This window comes from Paramisgurnus dabryanus, chromosome 7, assembly GCF_030506205.2.
Source record: "Paramisgurnus dabryanus chromosome 7, PD_genome_1.1, whole genome shotgun sequence".
Lineage (NCBI taxonomy): Eukaryota > Metazoa > Chordata > Actinopteri > Cypriniformes > Cobitidae > Paramisgurnus > Paramisgurnus dabryanus.
In genome coordinates, this window is record NC_133343.1 from 17606704 (window position 1) to 17626055 (window position 19352).

General features: G+C 36.2%; 4 long non-coding RNA genes across 8 annotated transcripts; all 4 read left to right on the forward strand.

Annotated features, from left to right (window-relative positions):
* The first annotated feature begins 3341 nt into the window (after positions 1 to 3341).
* LOC135719025 (uncharacterized) lies at positions 3342 to 6174 on the forward strand. 2 transcript variants are annotated; one of them, XR_010520999.2, is made up of 4 exons: positions 3342 to 4234; positions 4363 to 4461; positions 5220 to 5327; positions 5831 to 6174. It is a non-coding gene; the product is annotated as an uncharacterized lncRNA (long non-coding RNA). The 2 variants fall into 2 exon arrangements; XR_012337037.1 differs by lacking the exon at positions 5220 to 5327.
* A 411-nt stretch (positions 6175 to 6585) lies between these two features.
* Positions 6586 to 10165, forward strand: LOC141279817 (uncharacterized). Of its 4 annotated transcripts, none has more exons than XR_012337038.1 (4): positions 6586 to 6994; positions 7073 to 7166; positions 8568 to 8743; positions 8872 to 10165. It is a non-coding gene; the product is annotated as an uncharacterized lncRNA (long non-coding RNA). The 4 variants fall into 4 exon arrangements; XR_010521000.2 differs by having other exon boundaries at positions 7093 to 7166; XR_010521001.2 differs by having other exon boundaries at positions 6586 to 6927; positions 7093 to 7166.
* Positions 10166 to 10573: 408 nt separating this feature from the next.
* LOC135719019 (uncharacterized) lies at positions 10574 to 14720 on the forward strand. Its single transcript, XR_010520994.1, has 6 exons — positions 10574 to 10751; positions 11360 to 11498; positions 11597 to 11670; positions 13059 to 13234; positions 13363 to 14029; positions 14094 to 14720. It is a non-coding gene; the product is annotated as an uncharacterized lncRNA (long non-coding RNA).
* Positions 14721 to 15433: 713 nt separating this feature from the next.
* LOC135719016 (uncharacterized) lies at positions 15434 to 16910 on the forward strand. Its single transcript, XR_010520993.2, has 2 exons — positions 15434 to 15695; positions 16111 to 16910. It is a non-coding gene; the product is annotated as an uncharacterized lncRNA (long non-coding RNA).
* Positions 16911 to 19352: the final 2442 nt, after the last annotated feature.

Genomic DNA, 19352 nt, shown 5'->3' on the forward strand with positions numbered 1-19352 from the left:
TTCTTGTACCGACTCACTCCCTGGTTTTAAACCCCTGAGCGAATAACATCATCTCTGCAAGGAAATGTCAGTGCAATGCAAGTTCATGTGCAAGGAGTCCGAGCCACGCGCATTATTTATCGTTAAAGGAGAAGCAGGCACTGTGTGTTGGTGATGATAATAATAGCATAATAATAATTTTAAACTATAATGGGCAAACATGACAACTATCGTTATGAAGGCAGGTGAGCGCTTACCGACAGCGCGACTCGTTATTTGGTTGAATGCTGTGTTTATACCCAGATAGCATGCACTACCGGGCCTCATCTGGGCCAACTATGTCACATATGGCTCAGTTCCGGTGGCGTCAAAGGCCATATGGGCCATATCTGGCCCACACACATCAAGCCGTTTTTAGTGTGAGTTGTGGCTTGTTGTGTGTGGGCCAGATACGGCCCATGTGCGACAAGCCGGTTTTAATTTGAGTTGCGGCTTGTTATGTCTGGGCCAGCTACGGCCTGTGTGCAACAAGCCGGGTTTTAATTTGAGTTGCGGCTTGTTATGTGTGGGCCAGATACGGCCCGTGTGCGACAAGCCAATTGTAGTTTGAGTTGTGGATTGTTGTGTGTGGGCCAGATACGGCTGAGTGCGACAACCCGGTTTTAGCGTGAGTTGTGGCTTGTTGTGTTTGGGCCAGTCCTGGCCCTTGTGTGACAAATCGGTTTAGGATGAGTGATGGCTTTTTGTTGTGTGTGGGCCAGATATTACTGGTTTATGGTTATGTTGACATCAGACTGTTTTTATGTGTGTTTCGGCTTATTTATGGGCCAGATATGTAATATGCTGCATGGTTAGCTTATTGGTTTTAAAATGTAAAGGAAGGCAGCTGAATTTTTTCCATTGTAATTTTTCTTCTAGATCTGACAGGGCTAGGCTTCTTCATATTCGGCTCAAATAATTCAACCATATTTATCATAATCAGACAGCTTTGTCTATCAGATCTTCTTGGACTCTGGCACAGAACTCAAAGAATTCTAGGCGACAATTTTTTGATAATCCATTAACACAGGGCTCAACATAAAGGACTGCCCTGTGGCCCGGGGCAAGTGTGAGAGATGTTCGGGCAAGTAAAAAGTATTGTCACTTGCCCGATCGGGCCAGTGCTTCACCCTCAGTCACTAAAATATATTTTCATCAATGTATTTAGCATCTTTGAAGCAGACATTTACTTGGGTAAAACACGATGAAAGAAACTATGCAATATTTAGCACAATTTGCTGTCAGTTTACAGGTAAAGCAGAAAAGTTGGGAGCCTTTTTTTCATTGGAACATATCTGTTTTATATGTATACAATATTTGACTTTTAAATTATTATTTTTAAATATGTGACACTGACATTTTTTATTGGGGCCAGTGAAAATTTTGGCAGGGCAAGTGAAAAATTTGAACCACTGGCCCGACCGGGCCAGTATAAAAAATTATTTGCGTTGAGCCCTGTAACAGAACAGCTTGTTTTAGTCAGCTAAAAATTTTACATTTATGTGCAACATCTGGTGAAAATTTAATGTCAATAACACCTTTAGAAATATATGGTAACTGAGGAAAAATGGTGACGAGTTAAATTTTACCCGCTGCATATTTAATGTAAATTAACTGCTTGCCCTGCATTAAAGACTTGTAAATGCACAACGCTGAGGCAAAGAACCCCAAACCCCATTTAAAATCCTTTAATGCACAGCAAGTCATTGATTATCCCACTTATTCCATGGTCATTTGCCAAGTTATAGACAAGTTAAAACTAGTTTTGCTCTTTGTAGCTTAAAATTTGATAGAATGGGTAAAAATAACAGTTATTTCCAGGAGCTCCTCTTTTTTGTAAACAACTGATCTGTCTTTTATAAATCTGATATAAAAGACTCTTCTGAGATTTGAAGGATGCACACTACTATTCGATAGGTAGGCTACTCAACTTTAACCAAACTGTTCGTGGACCCCGTTTACTTCCATAGTATTACTTTTCCAATTCCTGCTATAGAAGTGAATGGGATCCAAAGACATTTATGCAGGTTTGTAACAACATGAGGGTGAGTAAATGATGACAGAGTTTTCATTTTTGGGTGACTATTTAACCTTTTACAGCTTAGCAGAAAAATGTTATGTGACCTTTAAGAATAGGATAAAGTACATCTTTAACAAAAGCAAAGATTAAAAAACAAATTGTAGAATAAATAGAAAGTGCTACACAAGTGTAAAACAATACAAAATCGTCCCACTATCACATGCAGATGTGTCACTTTGCAATGGGGCAATGATGAATAGTACACAGAACAACCAAATAAGTTTTTACAATTTATAAACAATTTAAAGGTATTTTAAAGTGTTATGTACTGTTCTAATTCCAGAGATGTTTATTTATGTAAATGGTGTGAGGCTTTACCATGTATATAATAGGCCAATGGCTATGCTGTGCACGCGAAACATGTCCTGCCCCTTTAAATCACGAAGGGAGTTACCATGGAAACTGAAGGAGCAGGAGGACAGCTAGCTCCGTCTCCCGCGGTTTCTTCGCTGTTTTCAAGTAAGTTTAGTCCATCAAATCACACAAATAATACTAAAACCTGTTGTTGACACGCTTTTGTTATATATTTACCTCATATAAATGGCTTGTGTCTTTGAGAAAAGTTCGTTACCATCCCAACATGTTTCCGCACATGCGGTCGGAACTGTGCTTCCGGTTTCTGTTGGTTTACTTGCTAAACTGATCTCTTGAAAAAATAACTCGTCGAAAATATATTTTTTGTTTCCAATGTAATATACGTGTTGTTAATTTGCTTGTTATAAGCTAGGACTTTGTTGTTATTTTTGCTTAGCAGAGTTTAACGGAAGTTACGTGTTTTCCACAAAAGCCTCTTCCCAGCAAGCAATAGCCGTCATTTCAACGTCTCGTTTCAGTATAGACCCGATATAGCCGGGCTGTGCCTAGCCAACTTCTAGCCCAAATAAACTTTAATTTGGTTACATGTGGTTTTTGACCAAATAATTTGTGAGATGTATGCTATTTTATCATGTAAGCAAAGTTAACAGCGATTACAAGGTATTTCGTTTCATTTCTTTAAAGTGTTTTATGCATCGTCTGTACGTAGTCATAATTTAGCTCATAAATAGACCGACTACGAATAAACCACGTTTAGCCCAGAAATAACCATGAATTTAATTACACGTTGTTTTTCCAAAATGATTTGTGAGATGACGATATTTAATAATGTAAACAAAGTTCAAAGCAATTAAGGTATTTTGTTTCATTTCTTTAAAGTGTTTTATGCACCGTCTGTACTTAGCCACTATTTAGCTTAATAGACCGACTACGAACAAACCATGTTTAGCCCAGAATAACCTTGAATTTAATAAAATTTTGTTTTTGTCAAAATAACTTGCAAGATTTATGATATTTCATCAGGCATGCAAAGACACCAATGAATTTAAGATGTTTGGTTTTATCTGAATATCTGCAGTCACGCATAACATACATTATTTGACCGTATTTCAAAGATAAACAAAATCCAGTTACAACTCCGAACCGCTAGATGGCAGCAGTACACAAACACGAGGCCAAATCGCGCGAGAAAGATTTCCGCTGTTTGAAAATCAACAACATCAGCGAGCAGCCAGGAGGAAAGCAATCTACCACACTCGTTTGGTCTTGTAAGTGGTTTTTTATTATTTTATTGTACATGTGTTTAAAATTGATTTACTTTATTTGTTGTTGGAATCGCGACATTCTTGCGGGTAACTTAACAGTATAACGTAGTAAGTAACCCATGTTTTATAAAACCTAAACAGTACAACCTGCAATGTAATAAAATAGTGGAGGTAATTGAGTCTATGTAACGTTACACTGAAGATCAACATGAGTGATTTGTAGGCTGCTTTTTAGTAACAGCAGTAACTTAGCAAAGTTATTACTGTGTTGCTTACAGTAATGTAGTTAGTTTACAATTATGCATGCAGAGATAGATTGTGGGGGAAAGCTATTTTTCCATATGGATTTAACTTACAGGCCTTCAGTTTGTTGGAAAAAAGAGTTTTATTGTGTTAGTGAGGGAAAACTTGCAGGTCAATGGGCATTAACCTTTAAGGTTGGTAAACACTTGTACACTGAAGCATACAATACTGTACAATTACTGACATAGGCATGTGCTATTCAGGTGTATGGAGGGAGAAACTTGAGAGACCGTGCCGGAAGAATGCTGGACAGGTAAATTCTATAAACATGCAATATTAATCAGACATTGTGGTGTCAACACAGTCTTTCATGTGGTCACAAAAAAATCAAAAAAATATGTCAGTCTGCAACTGTTAACGACATTGTCTTTTGTATTTTAGAGTTCACTAAAATTCATTAATTTCAAAGTTCAACATGAATGGTGGTGGTCCACTGCACAAGCAAGCATTTGAAAAAACATCAGTTCTCAGTTATTAAAGGTAAGTGTGTTTATATGTAGTTTAAGGCTGAATGGTGTTTCACAAAATAATACTTTTAATATGACATTAGGCTATGTGAGGAGTAATTGACGACAGTCCGGTACTGCCTTAATATTTTCTAAATATTAAAAGCCCCAGATTAAATTACTCTTTGCCGATACAACCGTTAACTCACCCATACAATATTGTTTAGATGTTTTATTTTTAGACATTTGACAGGTTTTATGTCAATAAGATTGTATTGTGAATATTTTATGCTTGGCATCTTAAAGGGCAGGGTATTTGATTTTGAAAAATACTAACTTTAGCCTACACGCACCAACCAGAAGCACACTCCTATCTCATTAACCAGTAAGACTGACAAAGTGAATAACATAACCAAAATAACCAACATAAACAACTGTTTTTAATCTGAATTAAATACAGCACGTTTAGAAATTTGAAAAGATAAATATCATTACACTAATTCGTAAAGGAACACAAACTACATAAGCAACACGTTTCATTAAAATACAATCTGAATCCATCAAAATAGAATCACACTGCATACCTACCTTTCCAAAAGAAACACTGCAACGACCCTTTCAGACTTGTAGCTGTTTCCATCTTGCAGAAAAGCAGTGAACTTACCAATGTTAATTTGGGTTTTTGCTCTTTGCTCATCCAGATGTTTTTTTGTTGTTTCAAAATGTCTTTCGTTTTGTAGCTCCTGTGTCAATTCAGCAGGAAAGTTTATTTGATTCTCCCTATTTTTACAGAGCGTGAACAGGTTGTGAAGTGGCATGCAAAACACGTTCACAGAAGAGGGGCAAAAATTTTATGCGTCCAATTATGGGCCGGAATGAGATTCTGGCAGTATGATAACCGTAAGCAAAAATACCACGGTGTTGTTGTATTGCCATTGTGACACTATTTTTTTGTGGTTTTAAAACCTTGACTCTGAAAATCTCGGTATACCTTGAAACCGGTAACTGGCCCATGTCCAAATATTGCATTTGGTCGGGATTCAGTGATTTGTTGAACGTTTTTTGGTCCTACGCCTTTTACAGATGACACAAATATATAAAAATACACATTTAGACCACTTAACATAGTGATTGCTATCAAGACTTGAGGAGACTTTCAACCAGCATAACTAAAATGTTTCTCTGGATCAAAATCAGATACCCTGCCTTTAAGCCTCTTTTGCTAGTTCCAAAATGTCACTAAACACACGCAGAGAAACATGCACTTGTGTTTGTAGTAATGAGAACGGTATGATTACCGTTGCCTGTCAATATTTTTATATAACTTTTTCAAAAGAGAATGACTATCACATTTAACATAAACCAGAAATACTTGTCTCATGCATTCTTTTCATATTTGTCAGATGCTGTGTTGAACAACTTCCCAGCAGCAACAGAACTGGAAGTGAAGGATGCAATGGGGGCATTTCAAACAGTCACCAGGGAGCACGGGGGGTATAGAAATTAGTACAATTAATAAGTTGAAGTGAACTGAAGATAGTTTGTTAATGTTTAGATGTTATTTCATTTTTAAAATTGTATTTTGTTATTTATGCTTTTATTTTGTTACTGTTTTTATTCTTTTTGTTAAAAGTAGTTTTTCTTCATTTTGTCTTATCTGAATTTCTATTGTATTAACAATATTTTTGTAATAAATTGCATGATTGCATGTTTATGAGAACCTTTTTTAATGGATTAAAAATAATTCTTTAGCCATTCTTTTGTTGTTTATTAGACACACAAGTGTAGTCGTTTAATAGCCGTCTATTTAACGGCTAGTCTATTCTTGGGCTATGATAGACGTCTACTAGATTTTCACTGACAGCCCAAATTTAGCCTTGTTTTAGCCTAGACCCACATTCACCGTCTATTAGACGAATATATGTAGACGTTTAATAGCCGTCTATTTGATGACTAGTCTATTCTTGGGCTATGATAGAATATATGTAGACGTTTAATAGCCGTCTATTTGATGACTAGTCTATTCTTGGGCTATGATAGACGTCTACTAGATTTTCACTGACAGCCCAAAATTAGCCTTGTTTTAGCCTAGACGTCGGGGGGTGTTTAGACGGCTACTAGACGTCTATTAGCCGCAAAATTGCTTGCTGGGTTTACTGTATGTATGTTACTGCTGAAACCGTCTATAAGCGTTAGCTTTTGCTCTTGTTTATGAACGTTTGGGCTTTTGAAAACATAGATGAGAGGTTTCAAAGTCTTTGTTAACGTTGTCAGTGCATGACTGGAAGTAGGCAAATTTATTTAGTCTAAATATGCGATGTACTGTAACGTCTAAACCTTGTTAAATTGCACGGAGTGCTGAAGCTACTAACGTTAGTACGTATGTTTTATCGTATACAAATACAGACATGTTGTTCTCTGATTTCAGGAGTGACAAAAACCCTCTATAATAGAAGAGAAGCTCAAGATTTCAACATTTTCTGAAGGGAGTTGCAGACAGGTGTAGAAAACTGCTTTTCAAATTTTCCACATTTATCACAGTTATTTTAAGATGTTGACATCTAAACGTGAGTAGCATTGTGTGAGCAATATTAAATAAGTAAATCTTACACTGCATATTTTATATATTGTTTTCTCTGTGACAGATTGAATGTTATGTTTGTAGATTTGTCCATGCTAATGGCCGAGCAGTAGGGTTGGAACAGACCTGTCAGAAAACATCTCTGAACCATATGACTAGTAAGTAAAACCTCAAACTTATACACTGCTATTCAAAAGTTTAAGCTTGTGATTATTTATTTGACCAAAAATACAGTAAAAACAGAAATGTTGTGAAACATTATCACAAAGTAAATAAGCTGTTTATAATGTGAATATATTGTAAACTGTAATTTATTCTTGTGATTAATGTTGAAATTTTAGCATCATTACTCCAGTCTTCAGTGTCACAATATTCTTCAGAGATCATTCTAATACGCTGATTTGCTGCTCAATTAACATTTCTGATTATCAACAGTTGTGTTGCTTCATGTTTTAGTGTTTTTCAGGATTTTTGGATGAATAGAAAATTAACCCTGGAGAACCCAAGAACCCTTCTCTTAACATTGGCCAAATTTGACCCGTGGATTCTCCAGGGTTAAAATAATAGTCTATTATAATAGAATAATAGTTCACAGAATAATGAAAATTTCTGCATGATTTAATCCATGTTAATACATATGATCATCTTCTTTCAGACGAGCACAAAGTTATATTAGGGTGCACTTACTTATCATACTTAAACAGACCGAACCGTACCAGAGTACGATTGTCCCCACTCCCCCACTCATCTGCACATATCAGAGTGTTTTACAGTGACAGCTAAAGTTTTACATTTCATACAGGGTTCATATAATGTAGGTACACCCTTAGAAAATGTGTAAAAAAAATCTATGCTATTTATATATCATTAAATAATATAGTGAATGTGTGGAAAGCCCTGAGCACGCAAAAGTGAAACTGAGATTACAGAATTAGCGCTGTCTGCCTCTAAATGCAGTTACTTTACTTTCCCACTCTGAAAGTAAAGTATACCTAAACTTTGAGAGCAAATGACTAGTATGACGGGCCGGTAACTTTAGTAATTTTACATTAATTTAGCTAGTTAGCTATTATTATAATCACAAATACTTTTATAATATATTACTGAATTAAGCCAGTTACACTTAACTATCATTATATGAGTATGAAATTCCTCATCATTACTAAATAAAACTTGGAAGTAAACCATCAAATTTGCTGAAAAAAGTATACATTTCTGAATACACAATACATGTCACATTTGAAACAATCAACTTTACTTATAAAACATCTTACATTTTGAGATTTAAAACAACTGTGAGGTTATCTTACCTTTAAGATGTAATTAATATATAGGATATATGTATGTATGTATGTTTTGAATTATTGAGAAAAACAAAAAGCATTAGGCTTTGCCCTGCGCTCCCCTTTAATTTTAAAACAGAACTGTGTCACAAAAGCTCTGTGCAAGTAGTCCAAGTATTTCAAAGGAACTCTATCAGTTTTACCCCCACAGTTTGTCTATATTCCTCTCAAAAATGAGATTTGACTCGTTTCTTCATTTTTCATTAAATTTTACAGATTTCAAAACAATTTATTCTTGAGAGGTGGCACCACAGTTAAAGACAGTGTTTTGAAGAATTTTGAACTTCCTGCTCACAAACTACATACTTCTCCAGTTAGTCTGACAGGCTATCAATGAGAATGCGGCATTACAGGACACCACTGAAAACTATACCACTAAAAACTGATTATTGGTAAGTCTTTTTGACAATAACTAATGTTATTTATTCATGTTTGGTGTCAGCTAATATGTGTATACCCTATAAATGTTAGATTTTTTTATACTTATTCTCTACCTCACTGTTTACATTTGTCATCGTAGCTGCAGTCAGAAGAAACAGATTAACAGCAACTATCTGCTTGAGACCAAGAGATTGAGCACTGGGTTAAGACATGGTTGCAGCTTGCCACAGACAGAGATGAAGGTCGTTGGGCAAAAGAGAAGATTTAAAGGCATAGCTCACCCAAAAATGGAAACTCATTTACTTACCATCAAGATGTTTCAAACTCTATCAAATGTATTTGTTCAGTTACTGACTGTTATAAATTATACAGGTTTGGAACAACCTTTGGGTGAGCAAAATTACAGTTTTAATTTTAATTAGTGAACTATCCCTATTGTGAGTTTTATAAGTTTATTAAGAAATGTTGAGTATTATATCAGAGTTTTGTATGTAAGGAGATGGTAGTTGTACGTTTGTGTGTTAATATAGATGGTTTCAGTGGCAACAACATAAATCACTTTCATGGCCCAAACTTAACTTCGGGTAGACCTCCACATAGATTCAATAACAACCGAGTATCTCTGGAGCAGTTTTTTTTCTGATAACAAACAAAATAAATAACCAGTAAATAGCCTTAGATCAAATCATAGCTAAAGCATTTCAACCATTACATTGATCTAATGTTACTGGGTAAAATTAAGCTTTACAATTTTAGCTACAGATCTTTGAAAATGTTTGTACGGTATACTGTCCATTTCCAGAAAGGTAATAAAAACAGCGTGCACAGTGACGCTGCTGACGTGTTATCCTCAGACATGTTTGTGAAGATTGTTTTGTTTATAGCGTGCGTCTCCCTCAGACTGTAAAAAAAGCTTGGGAACAAGAAAAAGCTTGGGCAAACAAGATAACATGTCAGCAGCGTCACTCCAGTGTTGTGCACGAGGTTCACAACAGACCTGGAAAAGAAGACGATGCTGAATAAAGTCATAATTTCTGTTATTTTTGGACCAAAATTTATTTTCGATGCTTCAACACATTCTAACTGACCCACTGATATCACATGGACTACTTTGATGATGTACAGTATATATTTGATCGTGTATACACATATCTAAAACATCTTAAACTGTTTCCGAAGATGAACGGAGGTGTTACGGGTTTGGAATGACATGAGGGTCATTAATTACATAATTTTCATTTTGGATGAAATAACCCTTTAAGTTTGGCCAGGTGTGTTACTGTGGCAACGCACATGCATCTATGGGTTCCAGTATATCTTACTATATAACATATTAATTTAACTAACATGTTTGACAAATATAATTATGTTTATTTATAAATTATTATCTGTATTGGATTTTTTAAATGTTTAATAAAGAAATTTTGACTATATGAGTTTTAGTTTTTTCTTAACTATAGGTTAATTAGCATATAGTAAGAGTAGATGTGTGCCACAGCTTAGAAGAGGCTACTGCATGGAATGACAGCAATGACTCATCCTGAGTGCGGTTGCCAGAAGTCAGCCATAACTGGGACGGATATGGGCCACATTTCAGAAATGGCATGGGTCACATCTGGCCCAGATGGCAGTGGAGTGACTGACATCTGGGCCTGATGTGGCCCATGCCATTTCTGAAATGTGGCCCATATCTGGCACGGTTATGGCTGACTTCTGGCAGCGCACTCAGGTTGAGTCATCGCCGTCATTCCACGCGGTATGTGAGCCAGATGAATGTGGGAGATGTGGGCCACATCTGGGCCAGATGTCAATTGCTATCTGGGATGTACTGTTCTAATTCCAGAGATGTTTATTTATGTAAATGGTGTGAGGCTTTACCATGTATATAATAGGCCAATGGCTATGCTGTGCACGCGAAACATGTCCTGCCCCTTTAAATCACGAAGGGAGTTACCATGGAAACTGAAGGAGCACGAGGACAGCTAGCTCCGTCTCCCGCGGTTTCTTCGCTGTTTTCAAGTAAGTTTAGTCCATCAAATCACACAAATAATACTAAAACCTGTTGTTGACACGCTTTTGTTATATATTTACCTCATATAAATGGCTTGTGTCTTTGAGAAAAGTTCGTTACCATCCCAACATGTTTCCGCACATGCGGTCGGAACTGTGCTTCCGGTTTCTGTTGGTTTACTTGCTAAACTGATCTCTTGAAAAAATAACTCGTCGAAAATATTTTTTTTGTTTCCAATGTAATATACGTGTTGTTAATTTGCTTGGTATAAGCTAGGACTTTGTTGTTATTTTTGCTTAGCAGAGTTTAACGGAAGTTACGTGTTTTCCACAAAAGCCTCTTTACTGTATGTATGTTACTGCTGAAACCGTCTATAAGCGTTAGCTTTTGCTCTTGTTTATGAACGTTTGGGCTTTTGAAAACATAGATGAGAGGTTTCAAAGTCTTTGTTAACGTTGTCAGTGCATGACTGGAAGTAGGCAAATTTATTTAGTCTAAATATGCGATGTACTGTAACGTCTAAACCTTGTTAAATTGCACGGAGTGCTGAAGCTACTAACGTTAGTACGTATGTTTTATCGTATACAAATACAGACATGTTGTTCTCTGATTTCAGGAGTGACAAAAACCCTCTATAATAGAAGAGAAGCTCAAGATTTCAACATTTTCTGAAGGGAGTTGCAGACAGGTGTAGAAAACTGCTTTTCAAATTTTCCACATTTATCACAGTTATTTTAAGATGTTGACATCTAAACGTGAGTAGCATTGTGTGAGCAATATTAAATAAGTAAATCTTACACTGCATATTTTATATATTGTTTTCTCTGTGACAGATTGAATGTTATGTTTGTAGATTTGTCCATGCTAATGGCCGAGCAGTAGGGTTGGAACAGACCTGTCAGAAAACATCTCTGAACCATATGACTAGTAAGTAAAACCTCAAACTTATACACTGCTATTCAAAAGTTTAAGCTTGTGATTATTTATTTGACCAAAAATACAGTAAAAACAGAAATGTTGTGAAACATTATCACAAAGTAAATAAGCTGTTTATAATGTGAATATATTGTAAACTGTAATTTATTCTTGTGATTAATGTTGAAATTTTAGCATCATTACTCCAGTCTTCAGTGTCACAATATTCTTCAGAGATCATTCTAATACGCTGATTTGCTGCTCAATTAACATTTCTGATTATCAACAGTTGTGTTGCTTCATGTTTTAGTGTTTTTCAGGATTTTTGGATGAATAGAAAATTAACCCTGGAGAACCCAAGAACCCTTCTCTTAACATTGGCCAAATTTGACCCGTGGATTCTCCAGGGTTAAAATAATAGTCTATTATAATAGAATAATAGTTCACAGAATAATGAAAATTTCTGCATGATTTAATCCATGTTAATACATATGATCATCTTCTTTCAGACGAGCACAAAGTTATATTAGGGTGCACTTACTTATCATACTTAAACAGACCGAACGATTGTCCCCACTCCCCCACTCATCTGCACATATCAGAGTGTTTTACAGTGACAGCTAAAGTTTTACATTTCATACAGGGTTCATATAATGTAGGTACACCCTTAGAAAATGTGTAAAAAAAATCTATGCTATTTATATATCATTAAATAATATAGTGAATGTGTGGAAAGCCCTGAGCACGCAAAAGTGAAACTGAGATTACAGAATTAGCGCTGTCTGCCTCTAAATGCAGTTACTTTACTTTCCCACTCTGAAAGTGAAGTATACCTAAACTTTGAGAGCAAATGACTAGTATGACGGGCCGGTAACTTTAGTAATTTTACATTAATTTAGCTAGTTAGCTATTATTATAATCACAAATACTTTTATAATATATTATTGAATTAAGCCAGTTACACTTAACTATCATTATATGAGTATGAAATTCCTCATCATTACTAAATAAATCTTGGAAGTAAACCATCAAATTTGCTGAAAAAAGTATACATTTCTGAATACACAATACATGTCACATTTGAAACAATCAACTTTACTTATAAAACATCTTACATTTTGAGATTTAAAACAACTGTGAGGTTATCTTACCTTTAAGATGTAATTAATATATAGGATATATGTATGTATGTATGTTTTGAATTATTGAGAAAAACAAAAAGCATTAGGCTTTGCCCTGCGCTCCCCTTTAATTTTAAAACAGAACTGTGTCACAAAAGCTCTGTGCAAGTAGTCCAAGTATTTCAAAGGAACTCTATCAGTTTTACCCCCACAGTTTGTCTATATTCCTCTCAAAAATGAGATTTGACTCGTTTCTTCATTTTTCATTAAATTTTACAGATTTCAAAACAATTTATTCTTGAGAGGAGGCACCACAGTTAAAGACAGTGTTTTGAAGAATTTTGAACTTCCTGCTCACAAACTACATACTTCTCCAGTTAGTCTGACAGGCTATCAATGAGAAGGCGGCATAACAGGACACCACTGAAAACTATACCACTAAAAACTGATTATTGGTAAGTCTTTTTGACAATAACTAATGTTATTTATTCATGTTTGGTGTCAGCTAATATGTGTATACCCTATAAATGTTAGATTTTTTTATACTTATTCTTTACCTAACTGTTTACATTTGTCATCGTAGCAGCAGTCAGAAGAAAAAGATTAACAGCAACTATCTGCTTGAGACCAAGAGATTGAGCACTGGGTTAAGACATGGTTGCAGCTTGCCACAGACAGAGATGAAGGTCGTTGGGCAAAAGAGAAGATTTAAAGGCATAGCTCACCCAAAAATGGAAACTCATTTACTTACCATCAAGATGTTTCAAACTCTATCAAATGTATTTGTTCAGTTACTGACTGTTATAAATTATACAGGTTTGGAACAACCTTTGGGTGAGCAAAATTACAGTTTTAATTTTAATTAGTGAACTATCCCTATTGTGAGTTTTATAAGTTTATTAAGAAATGTTGAGTATTATATCAGAGTTTTGTATGTAAGGAGATGGTAGTTGTACGTTTGTGTGTTAATATAGATGGTTTCAGTGGCAACAACATAAATCACTTTCATGGCCCAAACTTAACTTCGGGTAGACCTCCACATAGATTCAATAACAACCGAGTATCTCTGGAGCAGTTTTTTTTCTGAAAACAAACAAAATAAATAACCAGTAAATAGCCTTAGATCAAATCATAGCTAAAGCATTTCAACCATTACATTGATCTAATGTTACTGGGTAAAATTAAGCTTTACAATTTTAGCTACAGATCTTTGAAAATGTTTGTACGGTATACTGTCCATTTCCAGAAAGGTAATAAAAACAGCGTGCACAGTGATGAAAATGTTTGTACGGTATACTGTCCATTTCCAGAAAGGTAATAAAAACAGCGTGCACAGTGACGCTGCTGACGTGTTATCCTCAGACATGTTTGTGAAGATTGTTTTGTTTATAGCGTGCGTCTCCCTCAGACTGTAAAAAAAGCTTGGGAACAAGAAAAAGCTTGGGCAAACAAGATAACATGTCAGCAGCGTCACTCCAGTGTTGTGCACGAGGTTCACAACAGACCTGGAAGAGAAGACGATGCTGAATAAAGTCATAATTTCTGTTATTTTTGGACCAAAATTTATTTTCGATGCTTCAACACATTCTAACTGACCCACTGATATCACATGGACTACTTTGATGATGTACAGTATATATTTGATCGTGTATACACATATCTAAAACATCTTAAACTGTTTCCGAAGATGAACGGAGGTGTTAAGGGTTTGGAATGACATGAGGGTCATTAATTACATAATTTTCATTTTGGATGAAATAACCCTTTAAGTTTGGCCAGGTGTGTAACTGTGGCAACGCACATGCATCTATGGGTTCCAGTATATCTTACTATATAACATATTAATTTAACTAACATGTTTGACAAATATAATTATGTTTATTTATAAATTATTATCTGTATTGGATTTTTTAAATGTTTAATAAAGAAATTTTGACTATATGAGTTTTAGTTTTTTCTTAACTATAGGTTAATTAGCATATAGTAAGAGTAGATGTGTGCCACAGCTTAGAAGACGCTACTGCATGGAATGACAGCAATGACTCAACCTGAGTGCGGTTGCCAGAAGTCAGCCATAACTGGGACGGATATGGGCCACATTTCAGAAATGGCATGGGTCACAGATGGCAGTGGAGTGACTGACATCTGGGCCTGATGTGGCCCATGCCATTTCTGAAATGTGGCCCATATCTGGCACGGTGGGGTGGACCTGCGAGTGGGGTGGAGACCTGCGAGTGGGGTGGTGGGCGGGAAAATTCAAACTGAATGTGACGAAACTTTTTGTTACGTCACAACGGAGCTGAGTTTGAACTCCCGCAATCTGAGACTCAAGGCAGAGGACATTCAGAAACCTGTATCTCACTCAAAACAGCATGGATGGATTTTTTTCCAAGTTTGTATGCGTGTGGGAGCATCAGAGACACAAAATAACACCCCAAAACCCAGAAAAAGTGAGTTTTTCATAATACGGGCACTTTAAAGGTAAGCCTGTACGATCTCTCTCTCTCTCACACACACACCTGTTTATCAGGAGTAAATAGATAAAAAACAGACATTGTTAAATTTATAATTAACGAATTTGAATTAGCCTATCCTACAGCATAGAGCTGTCCCAGCTAACACAAATACGTAACTGTTACGTAACGTCGACGTAATTCACCTTATTTTTCACGACAACAAGGGCGGCGCCATTTCGCTCATTTTGTCAACGTTCTTCCGGCCGCATAGAGGCATAGCAGCTGAGGCAGTGACTGAAGGCGACGTGTTAAGCTTAAAAAGCTCACTCGAGCGCCTTTATGTTTCTTTCTTACCAATTTTAAGCCAACTGAGGAACACCCTTATCCCAATTAATGGTTCGACTACGATATTCCGGTAACTTTAAACCACGCCGCGTGTTGAAAAGGTGGCCAGTTTCAGGTAAGCTATCTTAGCTAACTTTGTGCTCGTTCGCCTAAAGTTAGATTTGTGAAGTCCGTTCTACAAATACACTTAAGATCAGTAACGTTAGTTTATAAAATGCAACTATTTGAATGGTTTTAATTGTCCACCTATATTTTTATATTTACGATATACAACGAGATATTATAGTACATTGCATTCTTACAGTAGCCCACGTGATTCCTACAAGTTACTGAGATTTCAGATGCTAGAATGTCAGTTCATTTCTCATTCAGATATTGATGATAATGACCTATTAAACAACGTATTATTTAACACTGAAGTTAAAGGTTGTGTGTATAATGTTTTTGTCTCTTTTTAATGCATCTCTCTTACACACTGTTCTGTTTTAAATACTAACATAAAACTGTTTATGGTTATATTGTTTTCACAGATGCATTGATGTTTAGTGATGCAGTGGACAACTGTGAGGATGATACAATCAACATGTTCCTAAACTGTGACACAATGGGAGCATCTATCCGTCTCTGACCACAAGTACACTTTAAAATCACAACTCAACCTGAAGCAACCTACATCTGATATGGGAAAACACTGGTGCGGTTTCCCGGACAGGGCTTATCCTGGTCCCAGGCTAAAATGCATATTTGAGCTACAATAATTTAAAAACACCTTTTACTGACATACCTCAACATATATGAGTGCCATTGTTTTGTCACAAGATGCGCACCAGTCTTGTTTTTTTGTAGGGTTTGTTTGTAAAAACTAAAATGTCCTAATATAATTAAGGCCTAGTCCTGTAAACCCTGTCCGAGAAACTGCTTCAATGTGTTGAGCTGGCACAAATGTACAATGTACATATCTCTACTGAGAAACAACCATCTTTGTCAGCTTTAAACAGGGTTGATATTGCATCCATTACACAGTCGCCAAGCACTTTACCAGTACATACACCAACAGCTTCCAGATATACGCTTGGGATCAGCTCCTGATGACTCCGATAAAGCTGTGTCTTAATTTATTGCAGGGTGGTCTTGCTTTACCTGTTGTAAAGTTACATTAAACCTTCATATGTGATCAGATGTCATGCAGTGATATTAAACATTTACAGTGTGATCAGATGTTGTGCATTTTAATTAAACCTTTACAATGTGATCAGATGTTGTGCAATTATATTAAACCTTTACAATGTGATCAGATGTTGTGCATTTATATTAAACCTTTACAATGTGATCAGATGTTGTGCAATTATATCAAACCTTTACAATGTGATCAGATGTTGTGCATTTATATTAAATCTTTACAATGTGATCAGCTGTTACCTGTCATGCAGTTATAAACATTTACTATGTGATCAGATGTAACCTGCCATGCAGTTATATAAACCTTTACAGTGTGATCAGTTATTATCTGTAAGGAATTTCTTAAACCATATGTGAGCTTTGTAGATTCCACTTAAAAGGATTTAAGTCTCCTGATTTGAAGGAATAAGTGTTGGCAAGTTTGCAAATGAATTCTATCATGGTACCACATAAAAACGAAATAGTTATTGGACTGGCTAAGGTGCACATTTGCTATAAAAAAGACCAAATCACTGTGTAAATATTGGTAGACATACTTTTAATAATTTTCAATGCTGCTCCATCAACTCCTGACAGGACGAGGTAATTAAATATGCCAGGTTACTTGCCGCGGCCGCTTCATATCGTCTAGCCACGAGACGATTGATGGGACAATATAAGACTATCCGAGCGTCGTATGAAGTTTTAACCGTGCTCCTAATTTAAAACATTTACAGCAGTAGCGATATTTGTCATTTCACTAAAGTTATAGTGAACTAGAAACAATCTTCTAACCACCAAACTAACCACCGAATGCACTGTGCCATATTAGCAGCGGAAGTCGGTTGACAAAATGTGGAAGAGCGAAGAATTAAAAAGGGGCGTGGCGGAATAAGGTGAATATGATGACCAAACTTACGTCGTGGCGACGAACCGAGTTACGTCGTGGCGACCGGAAAAGTGAAATTCCTGGATTCGTCGCCTGCATATGGAAGGCCAACAGGGCAAAAACATGTTGAAAATACGTGTTAACACGCACTACGTGTTAACGCGTAAATCACGTGTAAAGGGCGATTTATAGTCGTGCGTAGGTGCTACGCCGTAGCTACGGCGTAGGCTATCCGTAGCCTGTGCGTAGCTCTGCGTAGCCTGACGCGCACCTCACAAAATTCCTAACAGCGCGTCGGACCTACGCGGACCGCAAGCTCTGTGATTGGTCCACCAGAACCCCTCCCGTCAGGTAAAAAAAACTGCGTCATAGGTATTTCCGGTTGAGACGGTGAAAACAAAGATGAGCCAAGTTGAGGAGTGATTTAACTAAAACTGCAACATAAGTCGCTGTTTATTTACTTACATCATTGCTGGTCTTCTCAAATTATACACAACAAGTTGCTATTTTTTCTTCGTTTGTGGGTTAACTTGCTTAGCTTCTTCTTCTGTGACTACTTCTGCTGCTACTGTGGTTACACGCGTGATTACTGCCAACCAGCGGTTTCGCGTGTCTTTGCACGTCGACGCGGACGGCGACGCACAAGTATAAATGAAAACCGACGCGGAACCTACGCCGTCGCTGCTACGCCGTAGGACCTACGCACGACTATAAATCGCCCTTTAACACGCACTACGTGTTAACGCGTAAGTGCGTGTTAACACGTAAATCACGTGTTAACGCGTTAGAAATCATGGACATGGAGTTTTACCACCATCTAGTGGTGTGGCGAATCTGACCTAAATACACAGAACGGACAGATAGATAGGATTGTAAATTGAAGTATTTTATCCTAAATATATATTTTTAAAAGTAATTAACAGTGAATAATGATCATAAATAGGTTACAGATTGGACTATATATAATAATTATAGTATCATTTAATTTTGTTATAAATAATTTTGTTAGCTTTGTGAATTAGGCAATAGTCCCAATTTCTACTTACTTTGTGTCTAATGTCTTGTTCTTTTAGTACCTGCCTATGGAAAGAATTATATTCTTAAAAATAGAGGTGTTAAATGATGACACAGTAGTGTCATACAATTCTTATAAACAGTAGAGGATGATAAATATTGCAAGAAAAAATTTATTTAAACACTACTTAACCACAGGTAATCTAATTAAGTTTATGTTAATAACAATTGGTTAATAGCAAGATTATGAACGTAAATGGAATGTATGCTCAAGCAGATGGTACATCTGCATCATTTGTGAACACACACACACATTATGATGTTCTACATATGAAGTCTTTGGACTACCTGCCATCATGATCTGATTGCACTTAAAGCTAGTTCAGCTAGTTTATAAATGCCTTATAAAATTTGTTTTTCACTAGTGTCATACACATATCCTTAATAATACAGTATAGCAATACCACACTATATAATTACAACCAATTTAGCATATGAACAACAGATGGAACTCTATATGTATGGCCTAATGGGAGAACATCAATGTCATTGTATAGAGCAGTTAGGCTTTAAAACATGCTTTTTGAGTTTAAATAATAATCTTATTTTGTGTGAAAGAGGCTCTCAGCTACAAACCTTTTAAGCTTTTTTTTTTTACTTTTTGGCATGCGTTGCCTCAGACAAAGTTTCCATATCAGAAAGTATGTGTCA